At 34.9% G+C, this 21,616-nt stretch overlaps 1 protein-coding gene across 5 annotated transcripts in view; it reads left to right on the forward strand.

Moving 5' to 3' along the window:
* LOC141388840 (uncharacterized) overlaps positions 1-20,333 on the forward strand; it is a 270,707-nt gene extending 250,374 nt beyond the window's left edge. For all 5 annotated transcript variants that reach the window (XR_012408941.1, XR_012408943.1, XR_012408944.1 and 2 more), the window contains 5 exons: positions 9,171-10,365; positions 10,435-10,840; positions 10,914-11,115; positions 12,059-12,204; positions 19,780-20,333. The gene's annotated coding sequence lies outside the window, so the exon portion shown is untranslated. The remainder of the gene's footprint in view (positions 1-9,170; positions 10,366-10,434; positions 10,841-10,913; positions 11,116-12,058; positions 12,205-19,779) is intronic.
* Positions 20,334-21,616: the final 1,283 nt, after the last annotated feature.

Raw genomic sequence — 21,616 nt, forward strand, 5'->3', positions numbered from 1 at the left:
GAGGTTGTTTATTGGAAGGCAAAAGAACAACAAACACATAGGTACATACAAAATTCCAAAGAAATACATAACACAATTTAATAAAAGAAAAACTGATTGAAATAATTTGTAAATAGTCACACTTTTAAAAAGAAAAAATGTATAGAAACGTAGTTGAACGCTTCTCCTTTGTTGTGAAATAAAACAAATTGTCCTCATAGTTGAAATCATCAGCGGGGAATCGGCATCTAGAATCAAATGATTATGTAATGTAATAAATAAATATGGATATGCCATATTTCAAATATACATAAGTATGTATGTAATTACCAATATTAAATGCGATTTCTTCCTTGTCCAATAAAATAATTCCATTCAACTTTCCGATTCAATTATAAAATGTATTGGGCATTTAATTTACTAAAAAGCACAATTTCTTTAAGAAAACACAAAACACTGATTTTATTCACTCACTTTACCGTCTTGACTCTACAAAGGCATCTAAAACATTGAAGAAAGAAATAAAATATAATTCATATCATTTCTTCTTTTCTTCTTCTCCTCCTAAGTTGGTTAACAACAACAAACCAAGAAACACACGAGTTTGTCGCATACACGCCACCAAAGCCCCCTTCTTCGCTTCTACGTCTTCTATTATACAATACACACAACTCTTTATTATAAAACAGCAATCCACAGACGCGAGAGCACTGTTATTACTCTCGTTGACAAACATCCTTTCTCCACCCATGAAAAAAATGTTCTAACATAAAAAATATGTTGGTACCCAAACATATCAAATTGAGATATGTTACAAAATGTTGCAAACATATATTTGTTTGGATCCAAACATATTATGTTTGGATCCAAACATTAATTTGTTTGCAACCGGACCCAAACATATATTTGTTTGGATCCGAACATATTTCTAACATAAATTTTTCTGTGTGCAGGACAGGCAACATCAACAATTTCAATTGTGGCAAAATACCCCTCGGTAATGTTGGCGACATTTCCTGCAAGTGGTGTCTTAAGAAACGCCGTTCGGACTCGGCAATAAACAGTAGGCCACATATCATTGAGCTAATATGAATCGGGGTTCACTCATTGATATGAGAGAAGTCTACATTGTCCCGTATGGGATGTTTGTGGAACAATTATATATAAACGTTTTGGACAAATTTTCTAACCGAATAAGCACAAAGTGGAAATTTCGATCGTTAAACGGGACGCTATTTTGAAACTTTTTAATTAATATAAATCTTATCATTTGCTATTTATTATCCATTTCCATTTTCCGCACAATATTTTATTTGATATATATGTAAAAACTTCTCGATATACTAAAATATGCCTCCATTGATGTGGATTTTAAGGCGTCATTTTTGGAAAACCTTATGCGGGAACTATTAAACTCAGTACCTATTTCTGAAGTAAAGGTAAAGAAAAACTCTTCCAGCTGGTTACGGAGCAGGGAGATTGTTTTCGCAAATTCGTTAAGGGATATTGCATACAAGGCATATATCACGGACCCTACTGCTGCAAAGTGGAGGGTTTTCTGCAAATACAGAAATAAGGCCAAGAAAACGTTACTGAGAATAAAAAGACTTCACTCCACAATTACTTTTGAAAACTTATCCCCAAAGGAAATTTGGAAGAGATTACGGAACGAAATGGACTCTGACATATCTGAAGGAATGACTAACATTGATGCTGAGAAAATAAATGATTTTTTTGTGGATGGCTTGGTTGATGATATTAGTACGGACAATGATAGTATATGGCCTAGTGACTTTGACGGCAATTTAATGTTTTCCTGTATAGATATAAACGACCTTAATTGTGCATTTGCAAAAATCAAGTCAAATGCTAGTGGTGTAGATGGACTTCCATTAACATTTTTTAAAATAATTCTCCCTCTTTTAAGTGGACATATTTTGAATTTATTTAATTTTATTATTACCACTTCCAAGTTTCCAATGATCTGGAAGGTGGCAAGGGTGATACCCATTCCGAAGTCCGAGAACTCTTGTGAATGTGAAAATTTGAGGCCAATAAGTATGCTACCAATAATTGGGAAAGTTTTTGAGCATGTCATTAAGTCGTAAATTTCGGCATATTTACATCAATCCAATCTTCTGAATGATCATCAGACAGGATTTCGCAATGGCTGTAGTGTGCCTGCTTCACTTCTGGGAATAACAGAAGCAATTAGAGAGTATGTAAATAAGGGGGAGATTTGTATTTTAGTGTCATTGGATTTATCCAAAGCCTTTGATCGTGTGAGTCATAGATTATTGGTACACAAATTAAGAACTATGTATAATTTCTCCAATTCTGCATGTTCATTGTTGAGATCTTACTTGGAAGGGAGAAGGCAATTTGTTACTTTTAAAGAAAGGGACTCCAGTACACGGTTTATTAAATCTGGCGTGGCTCAGGGGTCCGTTTTGGGACCTCTGCTGTTTACCATGTACTTGAATGACATTTTTGACAGATTTGAAACGGAAATATGTTCTATGTACGCCTTTGCAGACGATATTCAAATTATTTTTCACCATAAATCGGTCGATCATTTACAACAATCAGTGAATGAAATTATGTCCCAAATTCAATATTGGGTTTCAAGCAATAATTTTCTACTAAATGTATCGAAATCTAAGGTAGTAAGATTCGATTCTAGACATACTGAAACCATTGCGGTAGATATGTACGGTAGCGAGGTATCTTTAGTCGACAGAATCAAGATCCTAGGAGTTATTCTAGATTCCAAACTGAGTTTTGATTACCATGTAAATAACATATAGGGGTTATCATGAACGGCAATTCCCCGTGAATTGTTTCACTTTCTCCCTTAAGTTGCAACGGCGGAAAGACGAAACTCACGGGGAAATTTCATTCATGATAACCCCCATATTCACGCTAAAGAGACTATACTCTCTTAACTCGTTCTTGCCCAGCCATGTTAGGTATATTATTGCTCATGCATTACTTATGTCACAAGTGAGCTTCAGCATGGAGGTATATTTATGTGCCTCAGCGGCGAATCACGATAAGATAATGCCAAGTTTACACTTGCGCTCCAAAATCCACTGGATTTCACGAAATCCTGAAATACACCCCGGTGTTTATACTTATTTTTTGTGGATTTTAAACATATCACAATAATCAAGGTAGAAGCATATGCGCAGCTGATCGAACATGAATTTTCAAAACAAGTTGTTGTAAATTGAATTAATCAATAAAAATATACGACAATATAGAACTTTACAACTTTATTTCGAAAATTATCGTAAAATTATAAATAAAAAATTATTTTATCGTTGAGACATCATAATAATAAATTTTGATAGATAAAAGTTGTGTTCAGAACTTGCAAAATATTACTACTTGCAGCAGTTTTTCCGTTTAGTGCTAAAATTGCGTTCCCGTACTCTAGCAAGGCTTGCACTTTTCTTTGAACAAAAATAGCTCCTGTTTTCTGCCATACAATTTTGGCCTAGTATAAACTTGCACCATGTTCATTGGCATCTAAATACGATAGCTGATACGTTAATTTTGGCATTTCTGCTGGACAATTCGCTCTCTTTTCTCTAACATTTCCATTAAAAAATACGGGAACACAATGAAAAATAGCATTGTAACAAAGTTATTTAATATTTTTTTTCACACTGTTTACAAATTTTGATACAAAATTTTTTTGTTGCAGCAATTGACCATCTACCTTTATTTATTGTGATACGTGAAAAGTGTTGCAACTTTTAGTACTTTTTTAGGCAAAAGCAGGGTTGTATATCATGTGTACTGTGATTTCAATGTTGATTTCGCTGAAATCACGAAATGAGATGATTTCATTTTTGTATGCAAAATCATGATAAATTTTGCTTGATTTCGCGCGAAATCACGAAACGCCTTCGAAATCACGAAACGACGCCGAATGTAAACCAAACATAAGAGTGCTTGTTAACAAAATTGTAAGATATGTTTATATGGTGAAACGTTTTAATATATTAGAGAGCCAAGAAGGAAATATTATTTATCAGTACAACCATATCACACCCTATGTTAAAATGTTTTTAACATGTTCATTTACCAACTATTTAAAAGTAAGGAATTTACTATTATATTACAAAGTTTTGAAAACTCAAAAGCCTTTACATTTAGAGCAGAGATTTAGCTTTTTACATTAGCAAAGAAATCGGTTACTCTATATTCCTCTTAGCCATTCTTCTATTTATGATAACTCCTATGTTATAAGTATTGCCCATTTGTGGAATGATTTACCTCCAGAATTAAAGTTATTTAGTTATAGTTGTAATCAATACCGGAATAAGTTGATAACATTCTTTCAAAATTAGTTCATTCATTGCTAACTGAAGGGTTCTTTATATTTATATTTGCTGTTCAGGTAGTATGTTGTAAGTTGATGCTGTTTATACAAATGTAGAAATAATTTAGATTAAGGGTTATTTGAATTGATATATGTAAATCTATTGTAATATGCTTATGGCCTATATAAGGGTTTTTGTATTACAGAATACGATGAATAAAAAAATAAGAAGCTTCTAGGAGTACATTACATTAAGCACGGCACACTTCGGCTGCATCTTAGTGTTCAAAAAGCTATAAAACAACGCTAGTTTCGATTTCGAGATTGCAGTGTTTACCATGTGTTCAGTGTTCACCATGAAAATCTATATCGATATACATACATATATCTATTTCAAGGCGATCAATCAAGAACCGTGGGTGTAGCACCACACAATATTTTTTGGGATAAAATTAATGTATCTCCTTTATCAGTGAAGTTTTTAAATCTCCGTTTTCGCTAAAACGAAGATGCTGCACTAGTTTTTTCATTGCAGTAGAAACGAGCCGCAGAAAACACGATCAAATACGCGATATATTCTAAAACAATTTTAGGTGATTTTCCTACTATGGAATTTCTCGTAACTCGCGTTTTAGTAGATGGATTTTAATTTTGATTTATTAGATCCGGAACGTAAAAAACTAAATGGCAATGGCAAATATTAGACTAAAAAAAATATGATTTTTAGAAAAATGTTCGCACAAAATTTCCACATTTGGATGCAGATTTCTATGAAGCTGTGCAGACTACATTCACAATATACGTATCAAATAACTAAAAATCGCAATGCTACAATCCTATAAATGATTTCTTGAAAACACTGTTTGCGGAACGCAACTAGAAGAAAATTTCAAAAAACACTGTAAATCTGGCTTCGAAATGTCAGCATCATTTAATGGTAGAAACAGATCAAATTTTGAAAAACTAGTGAGATTATCCTTATAAAGATTGTTTCTACTTTTACTTTGGCAGGCAAATCGACAGAAAACAAAAAAAGACGAGTTGGCTTCAACCCACTTTACCCATTTTTTAATATAAACATAGCCACAGCTTCCACGCAAATTATCTTTACAGGCCAATATTTTTTGCCACGTCCAAAAACATCTCATTTTATCCAAAAATATTTAATTTGTATAACACTGTGCAACATTTTTAAGGTGATATTGTGCAAACAATTCGAACTGAGGATTTTTTGAAAGTACAGACCCAAACGACAAGAAACCCTAGTTGGGTTTTGTTGTGTCAGATCCAGCTCGGATTTTATGGCCCCATCTAAACGTGGTTAAATATTGCGTTTTTAAAGAATTTCGGGGCTATATCTCTGAAACTAATGCGAATCTTCTTCTGACCTCTGAAGCAAATTTGTAGATAAGGACAAGAATAAAATATCTGGAGAAATAATGAACTCGAAAATCAACATTTATTGCCCCAAATTTCAAAATATATGCAAAAATTCCACAATTTTTATACATTTTGCACCGTATCTCCAAAACCGTTAAATTTTGCTGAATATTTTCTTCTGGAAAAATATTCCCTGGGATGTAATACACAACTCTTCAGATCATGTCATTGTTGTAAAATGCGTCTATCCCGTTGTTTTCAGTACATTTTTCAACGAGGATTCAATAAAAATGTCAATAAAGTAGTGAAATCCGAAATGTTAGAATAAACTGTTGGTGTGAACTGTGTTTGAAATACGTGTTGTAAAAGATATGATGCAAAATACCGCTAAAACAACATGAAGTAAGCATTTTAGAGTTTTAGAATATTCTAAAGAATTGTTGAGAACGTTATTTGGAAGATTTTTGCAAAAGGTTACTTGGTTCAACTCCCAATAGTTTAGCCGATACTGACCAGAATTTCAGCAATTATGTAAAATTTTCTATATTTTATAGATTTTGATGCCCTAGATGAAGTTTTTCTTATGTGGATTTTTCAAAAGATAAGTTCTACTAGTTTAGGGCTACAATTTTGCTAAAGACAGCAAATCCAAATTCCTATTCGTTTCTGAGATAAAGGCCTCATAAATGCAAAAAAGTGTAGATTTAGCCCGGTTTAGATGAGGCCATAAAATCCGAACTGGATCTGACAGGACAAAACCCTACTAGGGTTTTTGTAGTCTAAATATATACTTTCAAAAAATGCATATTAGAAGTTGTTTGCATTTTCAGTGTTGCATAGTGTAATATACAATCACAAGTGGCGTGTTTTAAAAGGGTAAACCTTGGCTTCAGCACAATCTTAAAAATTTTGAAAAACATTTTTTATTCAATAAAATTCTATAGAAAACGTTGACCAAATATCATGTAATTACATGGAATAACAGATCTATGTCTGATAAACATCTCCTCCATATTTCATAGCTCTATCTTTATCCGTTTAGAAAATATAGATTTTTGAGACAAACCCCCATTTTGGCGACACTGTGCAGGGGTCTGACTTTACCCCAATCCGTTCTCCTGCGATTTCTATGGGAACTCTGTATAACTCCAAGTATATAGATGTGGAAGAGTATACGAGAAAGAACACTTTTCAGATACACTCCAATTGATTCAATGTTGTCCATGTTGGTGATGGTATATGTATATTAGGGTGGGGCGATTTGTGTGGAAGCAAAAAAACCTTAATGAGCCCTTCGCGTTTCTGATTCCTGGGATTGAACTGAGCAAAAAAGTCCACTGGACCATATCGACGCCTCCAAACAATAGTATGCTAAGTCGACTTAGCATGTTTTCAAGTTCTTTACATTTTTATATTTAACGCCCTTTAACTTAAATTCTGTCAAATTTTGGTAATAATCGGACAATCCGAACAGAAGTTATAAACAAATATTTACTTAGCATAGTACTGAAGGTCAAAGAAATTTCCAAACTTTTAGGGCTTGTCCTGCAAAACTCACTGTTCAGAATTAGCAAACTATTATTTTGAGGTGTCGAACGTCCTTTAACTTAAATTCTATCAAATTTTGGTAATGATCGGTCAATCCGAACAGAAGTTATAAACAAATATTGACTTAGCATAGTACTGAAGTTCAAAAAAATTTCCACACTTTGAGAGCTTCTCCTGCAAAACTCACTTTTTAGACTTAGCATACTATTATTTGGAGGTGTCGATATATCTACCGTGAAAATCGAGCCTCCCGATTTTGACTTTAAGTTTTTTATTCACGTTTTTTGGATATTTTGGCATATAACAGCCAAACCATTGGGATTTTCGATCCAACACAAAGACAAACATTGTAGCCAAGACAGTAATTGAAAATTCTCTAATACATCGCAAACGCATTGAAACGCTCCTTCAGGCAGTTTTGGCCTTAAGAATGTGCAAACTTTTCGGAAAATGTGGATAAATGACATTGTGCTACAAAATTTGACCCGAAAAATATTCAAGTGTTCTGATGCAAAATTATATCGTGTTGGGATCTATGAACAACGACAATGCCTTTATTTCGTTTGTGTCACTTCGTTTTATTTTTTTATAACGGTAAAAGTAGAGAAAATCTGGTTTTCTTACATTTTCAAATTTAAACGGGCATATCTTATTTTTTCCACAACGGATTTCTTTTGATCCTTCTTCCTTTTAAAGGGGTGAATAATGTCTTTTGAATAAGCTATTATTGTTTTAAATCGGTTAACAAACGGCTAAGTTATAGTGGTTTATGTCTGAAAAACCCCACAAAAAAACTATAAAGGAATTTCTCAGAATTTTCAAAATAAATATTGAACAAAACAAAAAACATTATATTTTTGAAAATTCTGAGAAATTCCTTTATAGTTTTTTTGTGGGGTTTTTCAGACATAAACCACCAAAATATCCAAAAAACGTCAATAAAAAACTTAAAGTCAAAATCGGGAGGCTCGATTTTCACGGTAGATATATGGTCCAGTGGACTTTTTTGTTCAGTTCAACCCCAGGAATCAGAAACGCGAAGGGCCCATTAAGGTTTTCAAATCGCCCCGGCCTAATGTATATGGTTATGTTGTTATAATCCGGCTTATGAGGCACTGTGGTGGGGTATCCAGCTAGTTCAGGGGAGCTGTACTCAAGGCGGTCCCAACCCTGGCACCATCAGCCCAAGGGGATAAACAATAATTGAATTTGAACATAAAAAGACAAGAACACAAACAACAAATACAACCCTACATATACCAGTGACAAAGGTGCTTGATGGAAAATTGCACCCACACATAGCCCGCCCAACCTTGACCCTTTAGTCCATTTCATCAGTCATTATTAAAAGGGCCCCGTGCTCCACACACACTTACCTAGCAATTTACATCGTATTACCCCCCTTTATAACACAAAACTAGCACATAATTTTCTTGACAATCAAGCATAAAAATATATTGATGGCTTAGTCATTTTTTTTCTTAACCTACTAACAAAAATTCATAATCACAAAAAAATATGAATTATTAATACCGAAATTAGGGACAAAATGGCGAGTCACTGACTCAGATTACCTCTCTTTTCCAATTACAATGCCAATTCGGCCACACACAATAAAATTCTAACAAATTCCCTACCTAAAAGAGCTCTCTTAAGCGGTGATTAGACTGTTCATTGGTAGTCTTAATATTTCTTTGTTTAAATCCTTTTATGATAATATTGCTGAGAAGTAATCCTACACTCGATTAATATTAAATGGCGGCATTAATAACCCTCACATAAAGAAAAAAATTAACATTAAAATATTGAGTATGGACAACACAACTTATTTTAAAATATATCTAATTTACGATAAAAATCAAATTAATTAGAATCAAGATTTTTTTTTTATATTAAGAATTAATTCAAAGTTTTCTCATTACTTTCATTTCAGGTATTTTTTTTCTTTTTGATAATTGGCGCTCATGCGCGAAATGGCCGTCAATTAAATAAATTCGTTCTTCGTAAGCAGTGTAAACGGGGGATTTCACTATTTAATTTACCTGGCATCAAAGGCTTACATCAATCTTTTACTCAATTCAGCAAATAAAGGGTTCTCTTGGCAAGCACCAGAAACGCACGGTTTACATCAATTCTTCAATGATCCAGGCAATCATATGTGTGGTTCACAGCAAAAACCAAAAAATCATAATAAGGTTATTTCTGCTTCCCCGATGTATTTTTATGGATAATTTTCAAATGGATGAATAAAATGTTGCTGCCCTCCTCCCTTTTGGATCGTCGAGGAGGACAGTTGATGTCTTCTTTTAAATTGTTGGTGCAATCTTAAATAAAGAATAAAATAAACACAACACCAAACAATCACTACTTGTTACTAAATACAAGCACCAAAATTAAAACTTACGTAGTTGGTAATCTGCCCACAACATTTAAAAAAAAAAGACACAATTTTAAATAAAATATTTGAATTGTTTTTTTGAAAAATAATTTATAATTATTTGTTTTATTTTTTTGTTTTCTGGGTGAACGTTGAAGTTTAATATCCCAACTTAGGGGTTAGACACGGCACTTGATTCTGTCGCGCTTTTTAGGTTCTAGGCCCTTTTATATCCTGGGAAATGACGCTACAATTTTCCCCTACTTTCCAATAATTTTCTTTTATTTTCCTTCAGTTTATTTATTTTCTTTTACACCCAGGTACTACTAAACCTTTCATAACTTCAGGGTTGTATCTCGTCATCTGTTATCATCCTCCATTACCCTACTCAAACACAGCCCTGTAATTGGCACCACTTTTTATTCACCAGCATCTACTTGCCGTTTCCGCGCCTCATTTTTAAAACGGTGTCTTGTTCGGTCGGTTGTGCGAAGAAATGTTGTCGGGTTTTTCGTTTCTTTTTTTTATTAAAAAAAAACTGCAAAGACCACGCAACAAAACTTCACCATTCTAGTGCCTTGCAATAAGAATGGGGATGTGCGTGTAGTCTTTGATTCGCAAAGTTGGATAAGTACGGAAAAAAGTAAAACGCAAGCAAAAACTATGGAAATTTTCATGACCACGAGGTTATGGGTACTCAGCGTGCATTTTTTTTTCCTCATGTGTGAATTTTCCTACACAGAACTCCCAGGTAAGATCAGAATAATTCATCATTCATTTCAACTAGAAATAATATATTTTCTTTTCCTTATCTTTCTAGAAAAATGTGTATTCATTGAAATAATTGTCTTTACGTGTATTAACATACGCTTGCTCTACACACAATTATTCCTATCCATCATTGACCATATGCTTATGTGTATGTGCATGGAGGGTGCCGCTATGCGAAAAAACTTGCATTTCGCGGGCAATTTACTCGTACCTGTCACGTACACAAGTCACACATATGAATGGACCTTTTAATGGAACCAACACAGTCACAATTGTTCGACCCACGCCAGTCACACACATGTTTGTATGTACATGCTATCAAGTCTCCCCCATCATGACTGTACGACGCAACAGCAGCCCTTTACTATTACGCTGGCGTCGCTGCCTTTTGTAACTGCGTCATGACGATTTCAATGGAGCTCAGCCAACGCTGTGCTGACCGCACATGTCCGCAGGTAATGTATTTCTTTGTTGCAAATGTTCATTTTTATTTTATAGTAATTATGACTTTATTTCCTTTCCTTACAGATAAACCTTAGTGGATTTTAATACTTTGGGTGTACCAGATTTACCTAGCAACATCAACAATTTCCTTTACCTATGTCTCTTGTCACGTTTTGTGAATTGCAGTTTGTGTCGTTTCATGACAACAACTAATGGAAAAGTTTACTGCATGGAAAATTCAACATTGCCTGAGCCACATTTGCTGTTGCCTGCCGGTCATCGTTAGGTGAGTTCCATCTCAAAGCATGGTGTATGGACAATAGTGTTAAAGTGCTCATAAAGAATTTGGTTTCATTAAGAATCACACAAAAAAAATCAGGTGTAAAAACTACCTCAACAGCTAAATTGTTTTGCTCCAGATTCCTGTTAATTGCTACCTGACCTACAGTGCATACTCATCCCACAGGTGTTCATCGCGTAATGACAAAAACATGTACGAATGTGAATATGATCATCAACCAGCAATGTTCGCCAGAAAAGGTGTATTTTATAATCGTAAAAACAGTGTGTTAAATATGTGAGAAAAAATGAAATAGGTGGATATAATGAAAATGCTGCTGGATTGATGTGAATGTGTTTTTAATATATTTAGTGAATTCATGGTTAAAATTAGTGATCCCATACAAGACCACAAGTGAATTTGAAGAAATAAAATGATTTGTTATGAAAAGTGATAGTCTTTGAATGACATTCCAAGAGCGATTTAGTTCCTAATAAGAATGTGATTTACTCAATGAAAGGCAAGGCCAAAAGTGTTCTCATACGTTCCCGAATTCCTAAGAAAAATTATTGTTGTGTTATGTTGATATAAGAACAATGGTGGTGGATGATGGTGATGATGTGGTCTTCACAATAAAGTGTTTTCTTTTTTGTTATGCAGTAGAGAAACAATAAACAGGCTGATTGCCCTCATGACATATGTTTATGTGCGTGTGTGTGTTTTTGTGGCTACAAGTAAATGATTAAACAAATGAAAAACGTGAAAGGAAATGTGTGTAAACAAAAACAAAACAAACAATGTGAAGAAATAAGAAGAAAAATTTTAAGAAAGAACAAATAATTTTATTACATTCAACTTATAGTCATTTGTTCAGTTGAATAACTATAAACAGAGAAATGTTACTTTCGTTGATTAATTCTGGTTTTTTTTTGTTGTTGTGTATTTTCAGTTCTTGTTCGCGTAAGGAATGTTACCAGAAATTGTGTACCTTTCAACCACCAGTGTGTGTTTTAAATTGGCTCATTTAATCATTATGAATGGCGAGAACTCCCGTGTTTACACAAACGCTAAATGGTTGCTGCTGATTGTTTTTAGGTGAGTTTGGCATTTCTATTTATATTATACTGGGACAGCTGACTGACAGTGAGACAGGGCCTTGGTGGCATTAATATTAGCCAAAGGTGATGAATGTGATTATTAATATGAAATGTTAATGGTGTAAAATATCTACTGTCTTCGGAATATTTTAATTTATTACAATTGAATTTGTGATATCAATTTATTACTTTGAATGTTGTTTGCAATTATTTGATAAATGGTTTCTACCTGTGGAAGGAATGGCTATGATGACCTCCTGGTGAATTGTTTTATTATTGTTGACTACGTGGAACAAAAAACAAATAAAGAAATTACACCTTTTCGGCCGCCATTGAATTGAACTTGACGTATTTGTATAATATTTATATTTTAGTATACCTTCCTTATTATTATTTTTTTGTGATGTATAAATATTTTATGATATATTAGATGGTTTGTTTTCCTATATTTAAAATTCCTTTCCATAGGGAACCCAGAGTACTAAACATTATTAATAAAATTATCATATTTGGTTGTGATTTTCACTTTGAAAAGAAAATATGTCCTATTATTTCAATGGGGTTTGGGGTTAATCAATATGTCTTTGAGAACAAATAGCCTTTCCAGGTAGATTGCTTTCACTGTGGGTGTAAAAAGTATAGCTTCTTAATTTGAATTAAGGGATTTTGGTTTTATTTGTGATTTTTAAAGATTTATCAGGCATGCACCAGTTCCTTGATTTTTTTCATGGTTTACTCGTTTATAGTTAACATGCTATATTAAGGTGGTTAGACTTTTTGTACTAGTTTATTTGGAGCTTACTTGTCTCCAGACCCAACGTGGGGAACTCCCACACCCTGAGATCTATTGGCCGGGCAATTTATGTTATGTACTATCATGCTAATGACTACTATAGAAAAAGAGGCAAGAATATTATAATATAATTAAAAAAAAAAAACCAAAATAGGTAGATAAAATTGGACGTTCACGACACAAATTTATAACCTATATTGCACTATTATTATCATATCGCAATAATCTATTGATATAGTTAAATAAAAGTCAAATAGATTGATAAAAGTGGACACACACGACACACATTTATTAACCTATATTGCACTATTATTACTATATCACAGCTTTATTGCACTTTTTCTATATTCTAATGTCTTTGGCATGATAATTCCCGAGGGGTTTTCCCTGAAGTGTCTCCAATTCGTACATGTTATTTCCAATTGGTCTTACTACTCTACACTTAAGAAATTTCTTACAGAATTTGGAATTTATATTGTTCTTAAAATCAGACAACACATGATTCCTTCTATACACTTCTTGCCCGGGCAAGAATTTGACAATTCTTGCTCGTTGATTGTAACGCTTTGAGCTGCTTTCGTATGCCTGATGCATGCTATCCCTCATCTTCTCTCTCATCAATTCTAATTTCTCATTTCTGTTATAATGAACGATTTGGTGATCTGTTAATGATCTGAGGCGCTTAGCTAATTTATAATCTGCTCCGCTTGAAAACCGATTGTACCCGAATAAGGAGAAAAAAGGATTGACACCGGTTGCTGAGTGTACGGAAGTCCTCAGAGCCTGTTCAATTTCGGATAGGTATAGATCCCAGTCACGGTGATCTTTCTCCACATATGATCTTATCGCCGCCAGTACCGACTGATTTACTCGCTCTGATGCATTCGATTGAGGAGAGTAATAGGCCGTTGTTATGTGGTTGATTTTATAGTTGTTTATCATTTCCTCGAAGGATTTCGACACAAACTGCTTCCCGTTGTCGCTGTGTATTGTTTCTGGCACACCGAATACGTGAAATACATGGTGTTCCAAGAACCGTATGACATTTTGGGCAGTAGCCTCTTTCATGGCATGCAGAAAAGTAAATTTCGTGAAATGATCCACTACAATAAAGATGTAAGCATTTCCTTTTTTGGAACGAGGATATTTTCCCAAGAAGTCAATATACAACTTCTGGAATGGCCTTTCGGTTACAACTTCTTCTCCCATAGGCGGTCTCATGTTCTGATTGGAAGGCTTCGTTTCTTTACAGATTTGACAGGCTTTTATGTATTGCCTGACCTGAGATACCATCTTCGGCCAATAATAAAATGTTTTTAGTCTGTTTAATGTTTTGGTTATGCCTTCATGCACTACTACGGTATATGTATGGGCTTTTTCAATCAACGCGTAGGTGATGTCCTGGGGTATCCACAGTTTCCATTCGAATTCATTGGTGTCTGCATCAAAATGTTTGGCCCTTACGTACACTTTGCCGTCTTCTACCTTAAGGTCGGGTAGATTTTCTTGATTCGAAATTATTGTGTCTTTGAGTTCACAATACTCTTCACTCTCAAACGCCGTCGACTCAAATCCCAACATATCCTCATTCTGGATTTCTTCGATTATAACCTCAGAGTCGGTGGGCATCCTAGATAAGGTATCCGCCACTACATTTTCGGAGCCTTTCCGGTGTTCTATTGAGAAGTCATATGCTTGGAGCTGCAAAGACCAGCGCGCAAGTCTGCCGCTTAAGTCCTTTAAGGACATCAGCCATTTAAGGCTAGCATGGTCTGTAATTATGGTGAACTTCATTAATTCGACATAAGGCCGAAATCTTTTTACCGCTAGTACCGCTGCCAAACATTCCTTTTCAGTTACTGAATAATTCCGTTGGCAAGCATTTAATTTTTGGGAATAGAAGGCGATTGGATTTTCTCCTCCGTTATCGTCCTTCTGAAACAACACAGCCCCAATTCCATAGTCTGATGCGTCACATTGAATGAAGAATTCGCGTGAGAAATCTGGGTGACGAAGGACTGGGGCTGAGGTCAGGGCCCTTTTCAGCGTATTGAATGATTCCATTGCCTTTGAACTAATAGAGAATTTTTGGCCCTTTTTGAGGGTATCGGTAAGGGCAGCAGATATGGAGGCGAAATTTTTGATGAACCGCCGGTACCATCCTGCGGTTCCCAAAAAACTTCTAACCTCTCTCGGATTTTTCGGTACTGGTATTTCTTTAATAGCATGTATCTTCTCTGGGTCGGTTTTAAGGCATCCGTTCCCGATTATAAAACCGAGGTATTTCAATTCGGTAAAACAAAATAACGATTTTTTTAGACCAATTGTGAGATTTGCTTTTAGTAAGCATTCAGCCACTTCGTTAAGCAATTTTATATGGCTATCGAAATCCTCTGAGATAATAAGAAGGTCGTCTAGGTAGATGAAGACGTTGGACTTGAGACGGCCAGGGATAACTTTATCCATTAATCGACAGAGTCGCTGCGCCGCATTACAAAGTCCAAACGGCATTACGCGGAACTGATAAAGCGGTCGACCTGGTACCGTAAAGGCAGTATATGGCTTGGCTTCTTCTTCCAGCTCAATCTGCCAAAACGCATACTTCAGGTCGACGCTACTTATAAAATGCGTTTGATCAATTCTGCTAAGTATCCCATCTATGTTTTGTAGAGGGTATGCGTCTTTTACGGTAAGCGCATTTAGTTTCCGGGCATCCAGACAAAATCTATTCTTCCCGGGTTTTCTTACAACAGTCGTCCTATTACTCCAAGGAGAATCACTCTCCTCAATTACATTCAGAGCGAGCATGTTGTCTATCTCCTTGTAAACAATGTCTTGAACAGCTGGGGATAAGGGATAGTGTTTATCCTTGACAGGCTGTGCTCCTTCCACTAACTTGATAGCGTGTTTTTCTATCCTTGTACATCCTAAACCCTTCTCCTCAAATGTTGGAAACTTTTTAATGACTTCGTCTAACCTTTTCTTCTGATCTTCTGTTAAAGTATGCATTTTTGTATTTTCGTTTTTTGAATCACCATGTATTTTTATTTGGAGGTCTAAATTAACTTCATTTAAAGGAAATATTTCTGGTGCTATTTCGAATAAACGCCAGAAATCGGCTCCTAGGTACAAATCCTGCTGTAGATCGGGACACAAATATAAATTCATTTTTCTAGTTTTTCCTTCATACTCAACATTAACTTGAATTCTGCCTAAAATCCTGTGTCTTTTCCCAGAGGCCGTACTTATATCGGAAGTGTAAGGTTGAATTTCCAAATCCAATTCCTCTACGATTTCTCGACACGGTTTACCTAAAAGGCTTACAGTTGCCCCTGAATCTAATAGGCCTTGTATCTCTTTCTCCCTGATTTTAATGAACACATATGGTCTTGGATCACTTATGTCTTGGCATCGTACTATGGTCTCACATAAAGATTTTCTACGCTTTCTATTCTCCTTTTGGTATTGTCTTAGCTTAAGGATCCTTTGTTTATTCTTTTCCTGTTTCTTAAATGTTTTTTTCTCTGGATTTTCTATCGGTTTATTTTCATCGCTGTTGCCAAAAATTTTTGTTTTTACACGGTCATAGTGTTGTTGCCTTGTTTCTAGTGGTAGGTAATGGCGTATTGAGGGGTAATTATAACATTGGTTCTCATTCACTTGTTTGTTAGCGGGTTTGCTCCCTTGTGCGGTTCCATTGAACGATGGTTTCCCGCTGCAACCATGTTCTTTCGAGAGTTTCCCGACGCACAATTCGCACATTTTGGTGTTATAGTGTTGGGTTTACCACACTTGAAACAAAAGTAATTTCTTTGAGTGGAAGTGCATTCACGGAAGACATGCCCCGGGTTTTGGCAGTTCCAGCAGACAGTCTGGGTATTTATAGCCGCTATTTCCGGGACTTCATCTGTTTCCTCAAATCTACGGAAATTATCGACTTCTTCCTCTTCCTGTAAAGCATTAACCCGAATCGGTCTATTTATGGGTGTGGGTGGTGGCGGTGCCACATTTTCACGCCTAAAAAACGTCCTCTCAATCTCTAAACACTCGACTCTCAGTTGTTCGACGGAACTCACAGGCATTGCATAGACAATGCTAGATAGATTCTTTCGAAGATTTTTCTTTATTAATGTAATCATCTCATAATCAGAGACGGGTTTTTCCAACTTAGAACGCATGAGATTCATATCGTGAAAAAATGTGTCTATGGTTTCCCCAGGTTGCTGTTTTCGTTCCATGAGATCTCTCATGGCCTCGAAACATGTCCTTCTAGTTTTAAACCTTTCGGTTAATCCATACTTAAGGGACATCCAATCAGTGATGGCTTCGTTCCTTTGTTGAAGCCAGTACCAATCATAAGCGGGTCCTGACACAAGGACGTGGAACTCATTTAGAATTTCCTCCCAGGACAATCTATAATGTTTTTGAAAATATTCGATTCTGTAAATAAAGTCTTCAACAGATAATGTGTTCGGTCTTCCTGAAAAATTTAAGTGAAACCGTTCCACTTTGAAGGGTTGAACGTAATTGGAATTAAATATGGGCGGCACATCCGAGCTTTGGCGGCTCGCGTTTGTATAACTATTGTGCGGTCCAGGCGGACCCTGAGGCCTAGGGGGTAACGGTGGTTGTGGGTTAGGGTTTGGATCATGGTTACGACCTACCGATAATCTGGCGATAGATTCATTCAATTTTTGAATTGCAGATTGAAACTTTTCCATTTCCTGGCTGACACTTTCTTGTACTAAATTTCTAATACTAGCTCTGGCGTCGTTTACGCTCTCTTGTACCATACCTCTAATCATTTGATCCATTTCGTTCTCTGGTACTCGAGCGCCAGCACTCGTACTAGCATTAGGATTGTTAATTGTACCCGATAAATCTTGTATTGAGCCTTCTCTGTTGGCCATGATTACTTCTGTTCTTTTCTTCTTCGTTTTGGGTCTAGGAGTTTGAGGTGAAAATACACTAACATCAAAAGCTGACAAACGATTCCTTTTGCTACGTCTTTTCCCACCTATCTGTTCACTCATTAGATTTTATAATGACAATTAACAGTTGATCTCGGATGTTAACAGTGATTTTAATATACGTTTTGGTAAGGATATAAAAAATGTTGTGGAAAGAAATAATGTATGAAAAATGAAAGCAGATTTACCTAAATAAAAACAATTACTGGATAAACTAGTTATTAATACGTTAATGAACTAAACAAATAATACAGAAAATCAAATAACATAAAATATTAAAGGTTAGTTTTTTTTTTACTTTACTTTTAATTTTCAACATACATATAAGAGGGCATAAGATGTATTTTCAATTGCTTGGTTATGAAAGTGTGTGGATTTTTTTTATGAACATTTGTTTCTTTTTTCTTTAATCATGTTAAATCAATGTGTCCCTATTGGTTGTCACGGTATATTGCTAATTAGGAATTAACGTTACTGAACAAACACATAATTAGATCAAACACGACGGCAGTTTTCCTATATTAGTAAGAAAAGAGATCACGTACACGAGTACTTTGCGCAATGCACTCTGTGACACCTTCGTCACTGAAGCAATTGTACATTTCCCCTTATGTTTTCTCTAACGACTATTGAAACTACTTATCACAAAACATATACACATAAACTGAACAGGTCATAAACAATACATCATTTGTTACATTAGACGAACAAGAGCTATTGCACTTGACCATTTTGGAATTTTTAAAACAAATATCCTAATTTTCTCATACTTATAGCTAATTATTGCACATTTAACACAATTTCAAAAGGGAAATTGTGGTTGCAAAATTTGCATTATAAGACAATGCGATATTTGTCTTTTTGGTTTATTGCATCATAGGTCTATTTTACAGCGCACTGGTGGTATTGCACTGTGTATTGAAATTAAATCATTTTATGATTTGTTTTTTTTAATTTGGGCGCCATATTGTTATAATCCGGCTTATGAGGCACTGTGGTGGGGTATCCAGCTAGTTCAGGGGAGCTGTACTCAAGGCGGTCCCAACCCTGGCACCATCAGCCCAAGGGGATAAACAATAATTGAATTTGAACATAAAAAGACAAGAACACAAACAACAAATACAACCCTACATATACCAGTGACAAAGGTGCTTGATGGAAAATTGCACCCACACATAGCCCGCCCAACCTTGACCCTTTAGTCCATTTCATCAGTCATTATTAAAAGGGCCCCGTGCTCCACACACACTTACCTAGCAATTTACATCGTATTACCCCCCTTTATAACACAAAACTAGCACATAATTTTCTTGACAATCAAGCATAAAAATATATTGATGGCTTAGTCATTTTTTTTCTTAACCTACTAACAAAAATTCATAATCACAAAAAAATATGAATTATTAATACCGAAATTAGGGACAAAATGGCGAGTCACTGACTCAGATTACCTCTCTTTTCCAATTACAATGCCAATTCGGCCACACACAATAAAATTCTAACAAATTCCCTACCTAAAAGAGCTCTCTTAAGCGGTGATTAGACTGTTCATTGGTAGTCTTAATATTTCTTTGTTTAAATCCTTTTATGATAATATTGCTGAGAAGTAATCCTACACTCGATTAATATTAAATGGCGGCATTAATAACCCTCACATAAAGAAAAAAATTAACATTAAAATATTGAGTATGGACAACACAACTTATTTTAAAATATATCTAATTTACGATAAAAATCAAATTAATTAGAATCAAGATTTTTTTTTTATATTAAGAATTAATTCAAAGTTTTCTCATTACTTTCATTTCAGGTATTTTTTTTCTTTTTGATAATTGGCGCTCATGCGCGAAATGGCCGTCAATTAAATAAATTCGTTCTTCGTAAGCAGTGTAAACGGGGGATTTCACTATTTAATTTACCTGGCATCAAAGGCTTACATCAATCTTTTACTCAATTCAGCAAATAAAGGGTTCTCTTGGCAAGCACCAGAAACGCACGGTTTACATCAATTCTTCAATGATCCAGGCAATCATATGTGTGGTTCACAGCAAAAACCAAAAAATCATAATAAGGTTATTTCTGCTTCCCCGATGTATTTTTATGGATAATTTTCAAATGGATGAATAAAATGTTGCTGCCCTCCTCCCTTTTGGATCGTCGAGGAGGACAGTTGATGTCTTCTTTTAAATTGTTGGTGCAATCTTAAATAAAGAATAAAATAAACACAACACCAAACAATCACTACTTGTTACTAAATACAAGCACCAAAATTAAAACTTACGTAGTTGGTAATCTGCCCACAACATTTAAAAAAAAAAGACACAATTTTAAATAAAATATTTGAATTGTTTTTTTGAAAAATAATTTATAATTATTTGTTTTATTTTTTTGTTTTCTGGGTGAACGTTGAAGTTTAATATCCCAACTTAGGGGTTAGACACGGCACTTGATTCTGTCGCGCTTTTTAGGTTCTAGGCCCTTTTATATCCTGGGAAATGACGCTACAATTTTCCCCTACTTTCCAATAATTTTCTTTTATTTTCCTTCAGTTTATTTATTTTCTTTTACACCCAGGTACTACTAAACCTTTCATAACTTCAGGGTTGTATCTCGTCATCTGTTATCATCCTCCATTACCCTACTCAAACACAGCCCTGTAATTGGCACCACTTTTTATTCACCAGCATCTACTTGCCGTTTCCGCGCCTCATTTTTAAAACGGTGTCTTGTTCGGTCGGTTGTGCGAAGAAATGTTGTCGGGTTTTTCGTTTCTTTTTTTTATTAAAAAAAAACTGCAAAGACCACGCAACAATGTACCTCCTCCTTATTCAGTTTTGAAAAGTTAGAATGTTGCCTCTGTTACATATTAACTTATACTTTAAAATAGAGCTGGCAAAAATCGATTGTTCTATCGATTATTTTTTAAAAAATCAATATCGATAGATAGTTTTTTCTATCGATATTATCGGATTAAAAATAAATAACCTAAAATTAATAGAAATTTCACGGCTTTTCGGGTTTGTGGACGTGAGAAAGTAAGTCCGTAGTCACAAGTACGAATTTTTCGGAAAAGTAATTTGTATTTTTGTGTATTTTTATTAAATAAAAGCAATTGTTTTTTCTCCTTTATATTTCTGCGAAGTACTTGTGAAAAATATCAGACATTTCCGCCATTTTTAAATTATAAATGAATTAAATCGATAGTTTGCCATGACTACTTAAAGTTGAATACACGGTGCTCTTGAACCAACTTTAAATGAAAGGAGCTTACACCTGGAAAGTTCATAGATGAGAAAAATCAAAAAAAAAACAAAAAAAAATCGCCGGAGCACTTTTTAAATAAATCGCGGTTAAAGTTTACATTTTTAGGGTTTGTTCAGGTTTTCACGATTTTGCTAGGAAACCGCAAGTCCTATTGACTAGGGACTGAAATGTTGTAGCAGTCATTCTCTACAATAGTGGCCTGTATGATATTTTCGTAGGATTTACCATTTTTGAGATATAAAAGTTCAAATTGGGATAATGCACTGGCTGTATCGCTTCCTTATAAAACAATGTAATGTACGGTGCGCCTTAAAAAAGTCGCAGGGAAGGTTTTTAAATAAATCGCGGTCAAAGTTCCCATTTTTATGTTTATTTTAGGTTTT

The sequence above is a fragment of the Musca autumnalis genome, unplaced genomic scaffold, assembly GCF_047663935.1.
Source record: "Musca autumnalis isolate F117 unplaced genomic scaffold, ASM4766393v1 scaffold_1, whole genome shotgun sequence".
In the NCBI taxonomy this organism is placed as follows: domain Eukaryota; kingdom Metazoa; phylum Arthropoda; class Insecta; order Diptera; family Muscidae; genus Musca; species Musca autumnalis.